The sequence below is a fragment of the Eriocheir sinensis genome, chromosome 27 (assembly GCF_024679095.1).
Source record: "Eriocheir sinensis breed Jianghai 21 chromosome 27, ASM2467909v1, whole genome shotgun sequence".
Taxonomy (NCBI): domain Eukaryota; kingdom Metazoa; phylum Arthropoda; class Malacostraca; order Decapoda; family Varunidae; genus Eriocheir; species Eriocheir sinensis.
The window spans coordinates 17,915,748-17,933,965 of record NC_066535.1 but is presented as its reverse complement, the minus strand read 5'-3'; positions in this window follow the sequence as shown (position 1 = coordinate 17,933,965).

The following is an 18,218-nucleotide window of genomic DNA, read 5'->3' as shown; positions in this document are numbered from 1 at the left end:
GAATACTGCACTTCCTACATTGAACTCCATCTGCCATTTATCCGCCCAGTCATATAATCTGTTGAGTTCACCTTGGAGAATACTAGCGTCCTGATCCGACTCAATTACTCTACCGATCTTGGTATCATCTGCAAATTTACTAACATCACTACTAATTCCTGTGTCTAAGTCATTGATATAAATAATAAACAAAAGTGGACCTAATACCGAACCTTGTGGGACCCCACTCGTAACACATCCCCAGTCAGATCTTTTACCATTGATTTGCACTTTGCTTCCTATTGCTAAGCCACGCCTTGACCCAGTTCAAAACTTTACCCTCTACTCCGTGAGCCTGTAATTTAAGCAACAGTCGTTGGTGAGGAACTTTGTCAAACGCTTTACTAAAATCAAGATAGATTACATCATAATTTTCATCTCTGTCAACCGCCTCAAATACTTTATTGTAGAAGGACAAGAGATTGGTGAGGCATGACCTACCTTTTGTGAACCCATGCTGCGAGTCGTGAATTAAGCTATGTTTCTCTAAATGCTCCCGAATGTTCCTGGCTATTTTGGACTCCAGCATCTTCCCTATAACCGATGTTAAGCTAATTGGGCGATAGTTTGAAGCAACTGACCTGTCCCCCTTTTTAAAAATCGGCGTCACATTAGCTACTTTCCATAGGCTCGGCACATAGCCAGTATTTACCGACATCTTAAAGATGTCGGATAGTGGGTCACTGATTATATCACCTAGCTCCTTTAATACCCTCGGAAATATCCCGTCAGGACCTGGCGACTTGTTCTTCTTAAGCTTATCTATCTCATCCTGAACTACTTGCCTGGTAATTATTATATCCCTCAATTTATCGCCATCCCCGCCCTCGTACACCTGAACTCTTTCCGGTATAGTCGTTCGATCCTCTCTCTCTCTCTACCTTTCCTCACCCTTTCTATAAACCTCCTCCTCCTCCTCCCCCTCCTCCTCCTCCTCCTCCTCCTCCTCCTCCTCGTCGTCGTCCCCTTGTCACATGTTGAAAGCTCGTAAATATATTTGTTATGAAGTATTAATTGTGTTTATTAACGAGATGAATACGTGTTTGTTATGTAGTACGTGTGTGTGTGTGTGTGTGTGTGTGTGTGTGTGTGTGTGTGTGTGTGTGTGTGTGTAGTTCAACAGCATGGAAAGAAAATATTAAAATTTGACTTTTTGGGTTTACACTGGGTTCCTCCTCCTCCTCCTCCTCCTCCCTATCGCCAGCTCAATACTCTTGTATCTTTGCTATTTTTCTTCCCGTTGCCATGTTTGTAAAGGTCACTTAAGGTCACGGAGAGAGAGAGAGAGAGAGAGAGAGAGAGAGAGAGAGAGAGAGAGAGAGAGAGAGAGAGAGAGAGAGAGAGAGAGAGAGAGAGAGAGAGAGAGAGAGAGAGAGGATGACTTGTTGAAAAAACATCGACATCAATATTCACAAAGGAACTAAAGGAAGAAGAAAAGAAGATGAAAAAGAAGAAGAAGAAGAAGAAGAAGAAGAAGAAGAAGAAGAAAACGAAAGCAGAAAAACGATAAAAAATAGAAAATGTTGAGAGAGAGAGAGAGAGAGAGAGAGAGAGAGAGAGAGAGAGAGAGAGAGAGAGAACACTTCCAAATTGAAAAAAAGAAAAAAAATAGTTTCCTGTCAGACGCGATTATAAACATCCATCGCACGTGTCGTTTGTCTGTTTGGTTTGAATTTTCTTTTTTTTTTGGCTTTGGGTGAAAATGCGAATACCCTGCTCTCTCTCTCTCTCTCTGAAAATCCTCCTTTATCGTAAGACTTTTTTCCTTATTCTTCGTTAAATATAAAATACTCTCTCTCTCTCTCTCTCTCAAAAAAAATCCCTCCCATTCTCGTACTGTTTTTTTCGTCATTCTTCGTTAAAATAAAATATAGTTACTAAGAGTCCCTTAAAAGAGTATTATTTTCACTTGTCTTTCCATTCCCTTCAAAGCATAAGGTTGTTAAGGGAATGATAAGCGGCAATGGCCATATATCTCTTCTCTTATCTCCCTCTCTCTCCATCCCCAGAAATACGTACAGTGCGGGGCGGCCTCTAGGAAATCGATGTTGTCACCTTTAATTTTTTTTTAGCAATTCTCCCCTACCATTGTATCTTTTTAGTTTCATGGTGCTACATCTACATGTATCCTTAGTTGAATTATCACACTGTGTTCTGCCTGGGGGTTGGGATGGCATGCTCTTCCCTTCTCCTTTGTTGTTTACTTGTAATAATTAGCTATCCATCAGTCTATTCCATTATTCAGCCTTTAGAAGCAAGGTTGACTTAGAAGGAATACGAAAAAACTCTCATATCTTATTGTTCTCCCCCTTTCCCTAAATATATCCGTCTACCAAATTAATAATGTTACCCCTAGTTTTCTCTTTTATTCAGCCTACAGAGAATAAGAGTGGCTGAGAGGGAATAAGAAAACCCCCCACCCATATCTTATTTTCCCCCTTTCCCTAAATATATCCGTCTTCCAAATTAATGGTGTTACCCCTAGTTTTCTCGTCTTTTATTCAGGTTTTATAAATATGACTAGGTGAATACGAATAAGAAAAAACGGTTATATAAATCCTACGCATTTACATTTTATCCTTCCCAAGAAATATGTGATCCTGGGTGGTAATGCAAAGATTTTCCTCCCGTTTTCTCCTTGTCAGACAGAAAATAATGTCCTTTTTGGTCGGTCTGGGATATGTTGGTTGTCTCCTTTGTTTTGCTCTTCAGTTACTCAATTTTTAGAAGGAAATTTGGGCAAAGAGTTAGAGACAGAGGCTATGTATATATTTCCCACGTTTTCCCATTTCTTCTTCCCTTCTTTCTTCCTCCTCCTTCCCTTTGCTCTTTCTCCTTCCCCGGAAATATATATGTGATTTTGGGGTGGCCGAAGTTTTTTTTAGCAGCGGAGGAATAAGAGAAAGAAAAAAGTTCACATACTTTCTCTCCTTTTCAATACCTCACTTTTTTCACTTTCCCTTCCCCCTAAAAATATCAAGATTCTGGAGCGACATAGAAATCATTGTTGCGACTTTCTTTTCATCTTCTCCCTTATTCTGCCTTTAGAAATAAGTCCGCTTTGGTAGACACACAAAAAAGATGGCCATATATATCTCCCCTTAGCTCTTTTTCCTTCTTTTTTATACTCCTTTTTGTTTTTGTTATGTTTTTTACCCAAGCGGCCTTCGTTGTAAAAAAAAAAAAGAGGGGGAGGGGGAACATACCACAAGGGAACGGTAGGGGCCGGCCAGCGGGGACCTGTTGATTCCCCCTCCCCCGTGTGTGTGACCTGGGAACCCTGGGGAAGTGGAGGAGGGGGCGGGGGGAGAGGGGGTGTGAGTGGTATACATCTGGAAACGTCATGCTTGTAATAGTAGTAGTAGTAGTAGTAGTAGTGGTAGTAGTAGTAGTAGTAGTAGGAAGTGCTGTTGTTGTTCTGATCTTCTTTTTCTTCTTTTTCTTCTTTCCATTCATTGTTTCATTATTCATTTATTCATTCACTTATTTATCACCAGTAGAAAGGAGACGGACATGTAGCCAGTTATATAAGCAGGTTTTTGGGTCAACGTTAAGCAGGTATTCAATGGAGGTCATGTTAAGCAGGTTAGGGTTGAGAGTCAGCAGATGAAGGGAGGTCACAGCGGGCAGGAGGGTCAGAGGAAGCAGATTGTGGGGGGTCAGCAGGTATTAAGAGATTGAGACTTAGTAGATATTTTTTTATAGTGATGAACAGGTAAGGTGAGGATTAGCAGGTGTAAGGCAGGTGTGTGAGAGGGTTACCTGCTGACTGTTGAGAAGAAGAGGAGGAGGAGGAGGGGAGGTAGAGGTGGGGAAAGAGAGAGAGGGAGAGAAAGAGGAGGGGAGGTAGAGGAGGGGAAAGAAAGAGAGAGAGAGTGAGGGAGAGGAGGGGAAAGAAAGAGAGAGAGGAAGAGGAAGAGGAGGGGAAAAAAGAGAGAGAGGGAGAGAAAGAGAAGACAGAAGGCTGACCTTTATACTCAAACTTTCCCTCCTCTCTCACCTCTTCGTCCTCTTCTTCCTCCTCCTCCTCCTCTTCCTCTTCTTCTCTTCTTTGTCCCCACTCCTGTTACTTCATACTTTCATATTTCCTCTTTCTCTTTTTTGGACTTTTTTTCATCCTGTCTCACCTCTCCGTCCTCCTCTTCCTCCTCCTCCTCCTCTTCTTCTCTTCTTTGTCCCCACTCCTGTTACTTCATACCTTCATATTTCCTCTTCTTTTTTGGACTTTTTCCCCTCCTCTTTCACCTCTTCGTCCTCCTCCTCCTCCTCCTCCTCCTCCTCTTCCTCTTCTCTTCTTTGTCCCCTCTCCTGTTACCTCATACTTTCATATTTCCTCTTCTTTTTTGGACTTTTTCCCCTCCTCTTTCACCTCTTCGTCCTCTTCTCCTCCTCCTCCTCATTATCCTCTTCCTTGTCCTTATTCCTTCATTTCCCTTCTCTTTTCATACTCCCTGTCTCCTCTTTGTCTCCGTTTCCTTCTCTTTTCCTTTCTCTTTTCTCGTTCATTTACTTCCTCTTCCTTCTTTATCTCTCTGCCTCCTACACCTCCTCCTAACATATGTATAGTAACCTTGTTTGCTGTATACTGTATGTCTGTCTCTGGAACACACACACACACACACGCACACACACACACACACGCACACACGGCAACGTTTAGGGGCCTTATCGATGCCAGTTAGTAAATATGGGTCCAATTTTGAAGGATGTTCCCGTAATAGGCGGCGATCAGCGACCCAAGTGAATAATTACGCCCTCAAGGCCATGGAGAGAGAGAGAGAGAGAGAGAGAGAGAGAGAGAGAGAGAGAGAGAGAGAGAGAGAGAGAGAGATGGTTAGAAAGTATGGATTTGTGACTCGCTTGGGTGAAATGGATATTCTCTCTCTCTCTCTCTCTATGGCAGGAGTGACACAATTGAGGGTGATTGTCGGCTCATTGCCCTCTCACATTTCTCTCTCTCTCTCTCTCTCTCTCTCTCTCTCTTCTCTTCTTTTTTGTTCTTTTTAGTCCTCTCTCTTTCTTTCTCTTTTATATAAAGTGTTATTATTTCCTTACCTAACTTTGTACGACCCATTCATTCACGACTATCTTTTGTTCTGTTCACCAAAATTCTCATAATCATTCTCACGACCATTCTCACAACCCATTTTCGACTTTTCACGACCTCTTTTTTCATTTTTTTGCTATTTACGACCATTCCCGACCATTCTCACGCCCCATTGACGACTATTTTTGTTACTATTCACGACTGTTGACGAACCTTTACTAAAACCATTCACGACCATTCGCAACCCATTTGACTTTTCACGACTCCTTTTTTTATACTCTTTACGACCATTTTCACGACCATTCTCACGACCCACTCACGACGATTTCTGTTACTCCTCACGACCAATCACAAACCATTTTTCCTATCCACGACCACACTCACGACCATTTTTCTTACTCCTCACGACCATTCACAAACCATTTTTTTCTATCCACGAAAATCTCACGACCCATTACCGACCCCGTTAACGATCCATTCACGAGCCTTATTGACAGTTCTAAGAGCGGTGTGGCGCTTCCAGACGTCTAGTATTGAGTGACCTATTTTAGGGAGGAGGAGGCGGCCCAGGGGGAGGGAAGGGGGGAGAAGAGGGGAGTCCTTATCGACCTAGATTTCGGCGCTTGGGAACTACCTAGCCCTATCCCGCTCGCTACTCATTCCGCCCAGCGCTCCCTTGCCTTGAGTTTGATGCCTGACTCTGAGATAACATGAGAAAGGTGTGAAGGAGTGGACATATAGTGGATAGAGACGAAAACTATAAGGGGAAAAAGAGGAAAAGAAAGAAAAAGTTATGTAAGAAATGATAATGGAAGGAAAAGTGGAGGAAAATAGTGTAAGAAAATAGAAGTTGAGTTAGTTATAAAGGAAAAAGAAACGTAGACTGCGAGGTTATATAATGGAAGTTCTGAGTTATATAGGACAAAGAAAGACGTAGATAGCGAGGAGATCTAATTGAAGTTCTGAGTTATTGAAGACAAAGAGACATAGACTGCAAGGGGATCTAATTGAAGTTTACGAATATGTTAAGGGGATTAATAGGAGCAATTTAGACGGAGAACATGTATATAAAAAAAAGAGGAGGAGGAAGAATGGAAGGAGGAGAAGGTATAAGAAGTGTGACTACGAGGGAGGAGGAGGAGGAAGTAGAGGAAGTGTAGCTACGTGGAGGAGGAAGAGGAGGAGGAAGAGGAGGAGGAGGAGGAGGAAGGTGTGACTATGAAGGTAAACTTTGCGTGTTGAGGTTGTGATCACAGTGACGAAAGAATGTAAACAAAAAGCAATCAAGAGAAACGACGCCATGGTGGAGGAGGAGGAGGAGGAGGAGGAGGAGGAGGAGGAGGAGGAGGAGGAAAAAATGGACGTGATTGGTAGTGACTTATTTATTTATTTTTTTTTTTTACCGACTCCGTTTCATGTAGAGAGAGAGAGAGAGAGAAGAAGAAGAAGAAGAAGAAGAAGAAGAAGAAGAAGAAGAAGAAGAAGAAGTAGAAGAAAAAGAAGAAGGAATGAGAGAGTTTCTTCTTCATTCAGAGAGAGAGAGAGAGAGAGAGAGAGAGAGAGAGAGAGAGAGAGAGAGAGAGAGAGAGAGAGAGAGAGAGAGAGAGAGAGAGAGCAAATTATTAGATGCAAAAGTTTAATGAGTTTAGATTTTTTTCACTTTTATCGAGAGAGAGAGAGAGAGAGAGAGAGAGAGAGAGAGAGAGAGAGAGAGAGAGAGAGAGAGAGAGAGAGAGAGAGAGAGAGAGAGTAAATTAAAGCGGGGAGGAAAAAACCTTATCGACTTAGACTGGAAAATTTGCAAAGTTTGAGGTTAAGAGAGAGAGAGAGAGAGAGAGAGAGAGAGAGAGAGAGAGAGAGAGAGAGAGAGAGAGAGAGAGAGAGAGAGAGAGAGAGAGAGAGAGAGAGAGAGTTTAGATTGCGTGAGGAAGCAGATAGCGTGGTGAAGAATTGGAAGAAGAGGAAGAAGAAGAAGAAGAAGAAGAAGAAGAAGAAGAAGGAGGAGGAGGAGGAATGAGAGGGTTGCTTCTTCATTCACCTCCTTTCTCCTTCCTTCTTCTTCTCTTCCTTTCTTCCTTTTCTTCCCTTCTTCTATCCCATTCTCTGTGTCTCTCCTTTCCTTTCTCTTTCTCCCCCTTTACTCTTTTTTCCCTCCATCCTCATATTTTATCTCTCCTCCCCTTCTTTTACTTCTCCTTCTCTTTCCTCTCCTCCTCCTCCTTCCATTCATCATTTTTATTGCGTCTTTCTTTTCTCTCTCTCCTTCATCTGTCTCTTCCAACATTCTGTCTTTTTCCTCTTGTGTCATATTTTCCTGTTTTCTTGCATTCATCTCTCTCCGTTGTTCCTGTTTTTCTTTGGTACTTTTCTTGTATTTTGTTTTTCCTCCTTATTCTTCCATTTCTTATGCTTTTCCCCCCTCACACTTTTATCCGTTTTCACTTGTTCGCCATTTCCCTTTTTCCTTTTTTCCTTCCTCTTCCCTTTCTTTTCATTCCTTCTCTGTCGATTCTGTCTTTTCCTTCCTCTTCCTCTTCATCCTTCCTCTCTCCTCTCCCATAAAATTTCCTTCCTTTTCCTCGCTTTTCCTTTCCTTTCTCCCTCTACTTTCCCACCCTCTTTTCTTTTCCTCCCCTCTCCTCACTTTCCTTTTCCTCTCTTCTCTTGCCTTCCCCTCTCCTTCTCCTTCCTCTTACCCACTACTTGCTCCCTTCCCCTCGTAATCTCTTCCTCTCATTTCCTCCCCAACTCTCTCTCCTTCACCATCACTTTCTTCTACTTCTTTCCCCCTTGTCGATTCAGTCTTTTCCTTTGGCTCCTCCTCCTCCTCATCCCCCCCTTTCCCCTCACACCTCCCCCTTCTCCCCTTCTTCCCCCTCCCTCACCCCCCTCGTCCTCGTGAGCGGCGCGGCCCGGCTGGCGACAAATTGGGCGAAAGGACCACTTGTGTTTCTGAGTTTTAATTTTTTCTCTCTCCAGTCAGTCTTTGTTTTTTTGAAGTCTTTTGTCGCAACGGCCTGATTGAGGGGAAAGACGGAGGTGCGGAGGGAAGGGAAGGGGAGGAGAGGGGAGGGGAGAGAAAGAGGGATGGAGGGAAGAGAAGGGAGGAATGAGAAAGACTGAGGGATGGAGAGAAAGGAAAGGGAGTGGGAGGAGAAGAAAGAAGGGAAGACTGGGAGAAAGGGAAGTAGAGAGAGAGAGAGAGAGAGAGAGAGAGAGAGAGAGAGAGAGAGAGAGAGAGAGATTTTTCCCTCCATATGAGCTCCAGTTGGCGAAGATTGGTATCAGCAATCTCTCTCTCTTTTTTTTTTTTATTTAAAAGCTTCTGCCGTCTGCCGATTATATTATATCTTGCTCTTCCTTCGTGTGGGTGTTGTTGTTGTTGCTTTCCCGAGCCGTATGTCCTATAACTGTCTGTTGACGGACTCTATCACGTCCTGGGCCCTCCCTCTTGTATGTTCTGGAGAGGGTGCAGGTCAGTCGTCAAGCGCTTGCTGCCGGGATGGTTTGGCTCCTGTTGATTACGCGGGAGGCTCCCGCCTAACAGGTCCCGTGATGCCTAGTTGCTGAGCTAGCGCCGCCGTCAGACCGCGGTGCCAAACGGAGACGCATGTTGTGGTCACTGTTAAGGGATGTGCCCCAAGTAGGAACACCTCCTGCCAGTCCTGGTCAATTTGATGGTAATCCCAACGTGGAGGATAAGAAGATGACCTGACCCATTCTCTCCTCATTCTCTTGTATCTGTATGGAGAGAGAGAGAGAGAGAGAGAGAGAGAGAGAGAGAGAGAGAGAGAGAGAGAGAGAGAGAGAGAGAGAGAGAGAGAGAGAGAGAGAGAGAGAGAGAGAGAGAGAGTTGGTTACCTCCACAAATCACTGGATAAACAATAACGTAAACAAACAACTTGGGAAGATGAGAGGGAGAGAAAGAAAGGGAGAGGAGGGAAGGGAGGAAAGGAGGAAAGTGAGGAAGGAAAGAACGAAAGATAGAGGAGGAATGGGAATGTGGAAAGGAAGGGAGGGAGAGAAGAAGGGAAGGGGGAGGAGAGAAGGTCAGAAGCATTGGAAGGAAGGGAGAGGAGGCAGGAAAGGAAAAAAAGGGAGAGAAGGAATAGGAGGGATGAAAATTTAGTAGTTAAGAAGGGAGAAGAGGAAGGAAGGAAGGAAGGAAGGGAAGGAAAGGAAGAAAGCGAGAGGAGGGAAGGAAGGAAAGGAAGACAGATGACCGGAGTGAAAAAAAGACAAGAGGAGGAGGATGAGGAGGAGGAAGAAGAGGAAGAGGAGGAGGAAGAGGAAGAGGAGGAGGAAGAGGAAGAGGAGGAGGAAGAGGAAGAGGAAGAGGAAGGGGAAGAGAAAATGCTGCCATGGTAACAAAACTCGCAGTGACCTATTTAACGAGAGAGAGAGAGAGAGAGAGAGAGAGAGAGAGAGAGAGAGAGAGAGAGAGAGAGAGAGAGAGAGAGAGAGAGAGAGAGAGAGAGAGTAAAAAAAAAACAGTAATAAAACAGGGAAAGAGAAATGGTGATGAATTTGGGTTGTGATCAGAGAGAGAGAGAGAGAGAGAGAGAGAGAGAGAGAGAGAGAGAGAGAGAGAGAGAGTGGACACGCAACATAAAGGGAAAAAGTCAGGCAGCAATTTGTACACACACACACACACACACACACACACACACACACACACACACACACACACACACACACACAGCAAACAAACATACACACATACTCCTATTTCTCCCTCCTCTCTTCCCCCCTTCCTCTCTTCTCCCCTTTCTCCCTCTCCTCCTTCCCCCTTTCCCCATCCCTGTTCCCCTCCTCCCTTCCTCCCCCTCCTCTCATTTCTCTACCTGTTTTTTTTCTCTGTTTCTCTTTCTCCTCTTTTAATTGTCCGTTTCTCCTGTTCTTTACTAACTACATTCTCCTCTCCTTTCTTCTCTTCCCCTTCTTCTCTCCTCATTCTTTCTCCTAACGAATATTTTCTTTCTTTTCTTTCCTTTCTTTCTTTCTCATATTGCTCCTCTCTCCTCTCCTTCTCTTTCTCTCCCCTCTCATTGAAATATTCTCTTCCTCTCCTTTTCTCTCTCTCCTCTTTCCCTTCTGTTCCTCCTCCCACTCCTCTCTTCATTTGCTTCCTTTCTTCTGTCTCCTTCTTTCTCTCCCTTTCTTTTTCCTTCACTTCCTTTTCTGAAACCTGCTATTGCTTCTTCTCTTTTCCCTTCTTTTCTCCTCCTCTTTTTTTTCTTTGCTTCTTTTCTCTCTATCTCTCTATCTATCTATCTATCTGTCTTTTCCCATTTCTTGCTTTTTTCTATTCCTCCTTTTATCTTTTTTAATTCCCTTCCTTTGTCTCTTTTCTCTCCTCCTCCTCCTTCCTCCTCCTCCTCCTCCTCCTCCTCCTCCTCCTCGTCTTCGTCCATGTTTCCTCCTCCTTTGTCATTTTCCTTACCGCCTTTGAGTCTTTCCTTCTCTCCATTTCCCTCCTCCTCCTCCTCCTCCTTCCTGTTCCCCTTTGATCTACTGCCCTTATTTCTCTCTCTCTCTCTCTCTCTCTCTCTCTCTCTCTCTGAACTCTCCCCCTTCCTCTTCCGTTCTGTATTTCTTCTCCTTCGTCTCCTTCCTCCCTTTTTTTTCTCTCCCTGTCCTCCTTCCTACCATCCTTCTCCCTCACATTCTCTCCCTTCTCCGTCTTTCTTGTTTTTTCCTCATAATTTTTTTCTCTCTTCTCATTTCCCATCTCTTCTATTGCGTCTTCTCTCCTCTCCCCTTCCATTTATCATATGTAACATTTTCCTTTTTTTTCCCGTTCTCCTTTTATCCTCTTTCTCCTTCTGTCTTCTCCCCCCATCCATTCATTCTCTTGTCACAGTGGAGGTTATGGGAAGGGATGGGGATGAGAGATGGGGAGGAAAAGAAGGGAGAGGAGGCAAGGGAATGGATAGAAAGGAGAGGAGGAGAAGGAGGAAGGGGTAGGAGAGGATGGCAAGGGGAGAGGGGGGGAGATGAGAGAAGGGAGGAGGAGTAGGAAGGGAAAAGAAGATAACAGAAAGGAGAGGAGGAGGAAGGGGAAGTATAAGGAAGAGGAGGCAAGGGAAAGGATAGAAAGGAGAGGAGGAGGAGGAGGAGGAAGGGGAAGTATAAGGAAGAAGAGGCAAAGGAAAGGATAGAATGGAGAGGAGGAAGAGGAAGGAAAAAGGACAGGGAGAGGAGGAGGAAAGGGAAAGGCATCGAAATCACGTTTGGCTGTATTTTTTCCTTCATTTGTGTATTAGTTTTTTTCCCGCGTGTTTATTTCCGTGTCCGCCGCTGGTTTCAGGATGCTGCTGGTGATGCTGCTGCTGCTGACGATGATGTTATCCCCTCTGCATACTGATGGCGCGGGTGTGTGGGGAGAGAGGGAGGAGGAGGAGGAGGAGGGGTGATGCTGGTGTTGAGAATGACGATATAGTAACAGTAATAATAATAGTGGTGATGATAATGTTTGTAGCGCTAATGTGAATGTACGGTAAAGTTGATATGAATTGATATGATCCGCTTTTGTTTGTTTTTGTTTTGTAAGGTAAGGACAAGAGGCGAAAAGTGTCTAAGAAGTGATTTGTGATTTGATTTGGTTTTATTTTTTTGTGTTTTAAGTAAAGAGAAAAAGCGAGAAAAATGTCAGAGAGAGAGAGAGAGAGAGAGAGAGAGAGAGAGAGAGAGAGAGAGAGAGAGAGAGAGAGAGAGAGAGAGAGAGAGAGAGAGAGAGAGAGAGAGAGAGAGAGAGAGAGAGAGAGAGAGAGAGAGAAGGACGGGAAAAGAGGGAAGGGAGGAAGGGTAAAGGAAGGAGTGAAGGAATTAAAAGGGAAGGGAGGGAGGAGAGAGAGAGAGAGAGAGAGAGAGAGAGAGAGAGAGAGAGAGAGAGAGAGAGAGAGAGAGAGAGAGAGAGAGAGATTAACGATGAAAATAAGATAATTAAACTGTGAACGCTTGGCAAACAGTAAAATAACATGCTTAACGAGAAAATAAACGAAAAGTAAGCTTAAAACTGATTAATTACCGACTTATTATTCCGTCCAAAGCTGTGTAATGAGTGAGGATAACTTTTCATATTGACCAAATAATGAAATACAATATGCCCTTAATTACCGAAGAGATCTAATGAGAAAAAGAAAACAAAACAAAAAACTAATCGCCGACTCATCATATTTCAAGGTGTTTGTAATGAGTGAGGATAACTTTACACATTACCCGAACTCTAAAACACAATACGCCCTTAATTAACGAAGAGAACGAAAGAAAAAACGAAAAAAATGATTAACGGCTTGCTCATTTACTTTAAGGTCTGTAATGCATGAGGTTAACTTTGAACATTATTAATCACACAGTAAAACACAAACACTGAACATTAACAACAAAAGAACTTAAAATAATAAACAAAACCATAATTAATTGCCTATTCATTCATCATATTTCAACGTTCGTAATGAGTGAGGTAACTTTGCACATTCACCAGACGATAAAATAAACAAACAAACAATTATCGAAGAGAACAACAACAACAAAAATAAAAAAGACCAAGGGTGTGTAGTCGGAGTCAGAGTCGGAGTCGGAGTCGGGAGTCGGTACAAATATCTCCGACTTCCGACTCCTTTACGATACGTGTGATGTGGTGTGGCTGGGTGTGGCGTGGTGTGGCGTGTGGTGTGGCTTGGTTTGATTTGCATACAACCATATCACTGCAGAAGTGGGGAAGGGGGAAGGGGGTAGAGTTGGAGTCGGAGTCGGAGTCGCAACCTAAAATTTCCTGGAGTCGGATTCTGAGTCAAAAATTTTATCACCGCCTCCACACCCCTGAAAAAGACTAACTAATTGCCTCCTGCTTGCTCTGTTTCAAGGCGTGTAATGAATGAGGGTAACTTTGCTGCACATTCGCCAAACAATTAAACGTAAACTTAAGCAAAAGAACGAGAAAGAGAAAACTAAAGAAACTGAGTAATTGCCTCCATCATTATCACATCCCAAGGTTCCTAATGACTCATCAAACAATAAAAAAAACACTTAACGAAGAGAACGAAAGAGAAAACTAAAGAAACTGACTAATTGGCTTCTCATTACTACATCCCAAGCTTCCTAATGACTCACCAAACAATTAAAAAAAACACTTAACGAAGAAAATGAAATAGAAAAACAACAACATAACACCGATTAATTGTCGTACCAGTATTTCAAGCTTTTCTCGTTCATAAATAAGGATAACTTTGGACGTATATCATGTGTGTGTGTGTGTGTGTGTGTGTGTGTGTGTGTGACGCTAAACCGCGCATGGACAGAGAATAAAGAATGCGCAGCGCCGCCTCGAACCTGAACAAAAGATTTTATTAATGGCTTAACTTTCCTCTCCTCGAAGGTTTTGACTCTGATGTAGTGGTGCGCTCTCTCTCTCTCTCTCTCTCTTCAATTGCTTATTTCTGCATTTACAAGAAAAATAAATAAAAATAAACAAAAACATCTTCATAAAACAAACAAACGAGAGAGAGAGAGAGAGAGAGAGAGAGAGAGAGAGAGAGAGAGAGAGAGAGAGAGAGAGAGAGAGAGAGAGAGAGAGAGAGGAGAAGAAAAAGAGGAAGGGAGGGAAAGAGGAAAGAAGAAGGTGGCAAGGACGGAAGGAAAGGAAGTAAAGGAGGAGGGAAAGGAGGAAGAAAGAGAGGGACAAGGGAAGGGAAGAAGGATAAAAAGAGGCGATTTGTTTATGAAAGGATGCAAATGGAGAGAGAGAGAGAGAGAGAGAGAGAGAGAGAGAGAGAGAGAGAGAGAGAGAGAGAGAGAGAGAGAGAGAGAGAGAGAGAGAGAGAGAGAGAGAGGATAAAAGTGAAAATATTGTAAATTAGTAGAAGGCAAGGTTGTGAAATGAAGAAAAGTAAATAAAGAAGATGTAGGCAGTAAAAGAAGAAGAAGAAGAAGAAGAAGAAGCAGAAGAAGAAGAGGAAGGAGACAAAAGATAGTGTCGAAAATAGGAAACAAGAAGGAAAAGAAAAAGATAGAAAAGTGAGGAGAAGGATAACGATGCGAAAGAGTAGGAGGAGGAGGAGAAGGAAAAGAAAAAGGAGATAAAAGACGATGAAGGGAGAAAGAAAAAGAAGAGATGGAATAGGAAAGGGAGAAGGTGAAGGAGGAGGAGGAGGAGGAGAAAAAAGAAAAGGAAGAGGAGGAGGAGGAAATACAATACGATATAGAAACAAAAGGAAAGAAAAAGAAGAAATAGAATAAAGCAGAGGAGGAAGGAGGAGGTTTATAACGACGACGAGGAGGAGGAGGAGGAGGAGGAGGAGGAGGAGGAAATACAATACGATATAGGAACAAAAGGAAAGAAAAAGACGAAATAGAATAAAGCAGAGGAGAAAGGAGGCGGTTTATAACGACGACGAGGAGGAGGAGGAGGAGGAGGAGGAGGAGGAAGAGGAGGAAATACAATACGATATAGAAACAAAAGGAAAGAAAAAGAAGAAACAGAATAAAGAAGAGGAGGAAAGAGGCGGTTTATAACGACGACGAGGAGGAGGAGGAGGAGGAGGAGGAGGAGGAGGAGGAGGAGGAGGAGGAGGAGGAAGAAGAATCATAACCCTCTTTTGCCACGAAACTGAGGAACGAGACGCCGGGTGAGGAAAATAACTCCTTTTACCTCTGTTTGTGCCAGCTTCCTTCATCTCTCTCTCTCTCTCTCTCTCTCTTTTAATCTTTGGTGTTGGAGGAAGTTTACGAGCGTGGGATGGCGTACAGAGGAGGAGGAGGAGGAGGAAGAGGAGGAGGAGGAGGAGGAGGAAGAAGAGGAGGAGGAGGAGGAGGGAATATGAACTGGACAGAGAGATAAAAGTCGTTTCCATTGACCTTACAGAGAGTTAGGTTACATCTGATGCACTCTCTCTCTCTCTCTCTTCCTTACTCTTTTTCAACACTTCTTTTACCTTATTACAAGCTATCCTTACTTAATCCAGTCCCCTTGACATTAGTTCCAATACCATCAACTAATCTTATGTGGTCTATCGTATTTAAAGTAACCACTAACGCCTGTATTTCAAGTCTTCCCTCTAACATCAGTTCCAGCAATATCAGTTCACCACGAGACGGAGATGAGCACTGAGGTCACGCGCAGCCTATACCTTCGCCCTGTTCCGTATAAGCTGTAATCACTTTCATAATCATTCTTATGGAGTGACTGCAACATATTTTTTTTCCGCCACTATAAATAAAATTCGTCTGCTCCCTAACGGGCTGGGGTCGTCGAAGAGGCCCCTCAAGACATCCTACCGGCGCTACATTGAGCATCTTAAAGAAATAGAAAAAATGACAAGAATATATACCTCCCTCGTCCCTCCAAAAAAGTAGAATTGGAAGTGAAGTATTTGGGATTTGTGAAGGCGGAAAACACCTTAGATTTTTTTTTTTTTTACAAGTGCAAAAAAAAAGGAAACAATAACGAAAAAAAAAAGCCCGTTGGTAGTGATTGATGTTTCTAGGAGTGCTTGTTTTAGAGAAAAGCGAATCGATGTTTTGGTCCATTTCCTTACCTCTGTACCCGCTTCAAGTCACCGGAGATTGGCCTCGCGTAGAGCTATATTTAAAGTTCTGGGAAGATTGCCTAAGCCGCGTACAGGTCAGAGAGAGAGAGAGAGAGAGAGAGAGAGAGAGAGAGAGAGAGAGAGAGAGAGAGAGAGAGAGAGAGAGAGAGAGAGAGAGAGAGAGAGAGAGCATAACCCTTCCCACAATTATACGCTTTTTTCTCTTATCTTTCTCTCGTTCTTTCTCTTCTGTAATTTTCTCAACTTCACGGTCCCTCCACACGTGCTCAATCTCCTCCTCCTCCTCCTCCTCCTCCTCGAACGAAGAGTAAGAAAGAGAAAGGGAAGAGGAAGGAAGGAAAAGGAAAGAAAGGGGGAGAGAAGGAGAATGAAGGTTGAAGAAAAGGAAAGAGGCAAAGAGATGGAGGGAAGGGAGAGGAAGATAGAGAAGAGGGAGAGGAAGGGAAGGGAGAGGAAGATAGAGAAGAGGGAGAGGAAGGGAATGGAGAGAAAAATAGAGAAGAGGGAGAGGAAGGAAAGTTAGAGGGAGATGAAGGGAAGGGAGAGGAAGATAAAGAGGGAGAGGAAGATAGAGAAGAGGGAGAAGAAGGGAAGGGGGAGTGGGTGACCAAGAAGAGAATGGGAAGGTCCTTATGGCGGTTGACTACGAAATCATCCAAAATTTATGTGCCCGGCTTATTCAGTGGCGTGAGAAGTGGCGTATGTCCTTCAATCTTGCGCTTTGGGTCCAGAAATAGTAACCATACATGCTATAAACGTGTGTGTGTGTGTGTGTGTGTGTGTGTGTGTGTGTGTGTGTGTGTGTGTGTGTGTGTGTGTGTGTGTGTGTGTGTGTGTGTGATTACTGTCATGTGTTTATTAATTCTCTTCTTTTCGTTTTCCAGGTAAGGTTGGCCAGGTGTTGTATTGGCCAGGCGTTTGGTGAGTAACTCTTCGTCTTCCTCCTCCTCCTCCTCCTCCTCCTCCTCCTCCTCCTCCTCCTCCTCCTCCTCCTACTCATCCTACCTCCCTTCCTGGACTCCCTCTTTACACAACCTCTCTCCTCCTTCATATTTTCATCACTTCTCATTCTCTCCCTTTATTCTCCCTCTCTCTATTCCTCCCTTCTTCATTTCTTCTTTACTCAATCTTTCTCCTCTCTCATATTATCGACAACCTCTCTACTTTTCTCTCTCTTCCTTCATTCTTCCTCTCTCCATATCTCTATCTCCATCCTTCCTCCTCCTCCTTCGTCACGCTCCTTTCCTTTTAAAATCAGGCGGGATGACCACAGGGCTCGAGGCGTCAGATCGCTGTTACCTTCCTTAACGAGAGATTTTCCAGGTAAACCTTTGATTCACCTTCCTCGGGCGGGGTCTCTCTTGGGTGGACGGGGCGGGGAGCAGTCACTTACCCCTTCATGCCTAACGAGGGGGAAAAAGCTGTTTGGAGGGAGAAGGGAGAGGGAGGAAGGGAGGAAGACGGGGATTGAGAAGGGATAGTCAGGAAGAGGAGAAGGGAAGGGGTGAGAGAAATTGGAGTCATACAGAGAAAGGGAGATAGGAAGGGAGAGTAGAGAGGGGAAGGGAAAGGAGAGAAGGGAAAAAAGTGGAGTGAGGGAGGAGGAGGAAGAGAAGAGGTTGAGATGGAAGGAAAGGATAAGGGGAAGGAAGGGAGAGTAAGAAAGGGAAAGGGGAGAGGAAGGAAGGGAAGGGAGAGAAAGAGGGAGAGAAGGAGAATGAAGGGAAAGGGAGAGATGGAGGAAAAGGGTGAGAGGGATGAAGATTAAGATAGAGAAAAGGGGAGATGAAGGGAGAGAAGGGAAAAGGGAGAGTAATGGAAAGGAAGGGAGGGTACAAAGGTAAGGAAGGTGGGAGGAAGGGAGAAGGAGTAGAAGAAGGCAGTGGAGAGATGAAGGAAAGAAGGGAGGAGGAGAAGGAGGAGGAAGTGAGGGAGGGAGGGAGGGAGGGAGGGAGAAACAGGTAGGAAAGTGGATGATGTCAGAGGTCTGTAACTTCCTTTTTCTCTCCTCTTCTTCCTCCTCCTCCTCCTCCTCCTCCTCCTCCTCCTCCTCCTCCTTATCTCATACTTCCTCCCGACAACTATTAACTCCTTCCTCTGCCTATTTTCCTCCTCTTTTTTAATCTTTTTTTTATCTTGCTTTGTCTTGGTAGGAAAGGGAAAGAAGGAGGAAGGGAGGGAAGAAGGGAGGTATAGGGAGAGGGAGAATAAAGGGAGAGAATGAGAAGAAGAGTGATGGAAATATGAAGGAGGAGGGAGGTTGGGTAAAGAGGGAAGAGGAAGGAGGAGGAGGAGGAGGAGGAGGTATTAATAGTTATCTTTATTGTTATTTACTGACCGTTCCTTCCTTATCAATCTCCTCCTCCCTCTTCTCCTCCTCCTCCTCCTCCTCCTCCTCCTCAATCTCCTTCCCTTGCACCTCATCATTTTATTTCCTTTTTCTCTATCAACTCATTTCTCTCCTCCTCCTCCTCCTCCTCCTCCTCCTCCGTCACCTCATTATTTCTTCCTTTCTTCTTAATCACCTCTTCACTCCTCCTCCTCCTCCTCCTCCTCCTCCTCTTCATCACCGCGTCTTCATC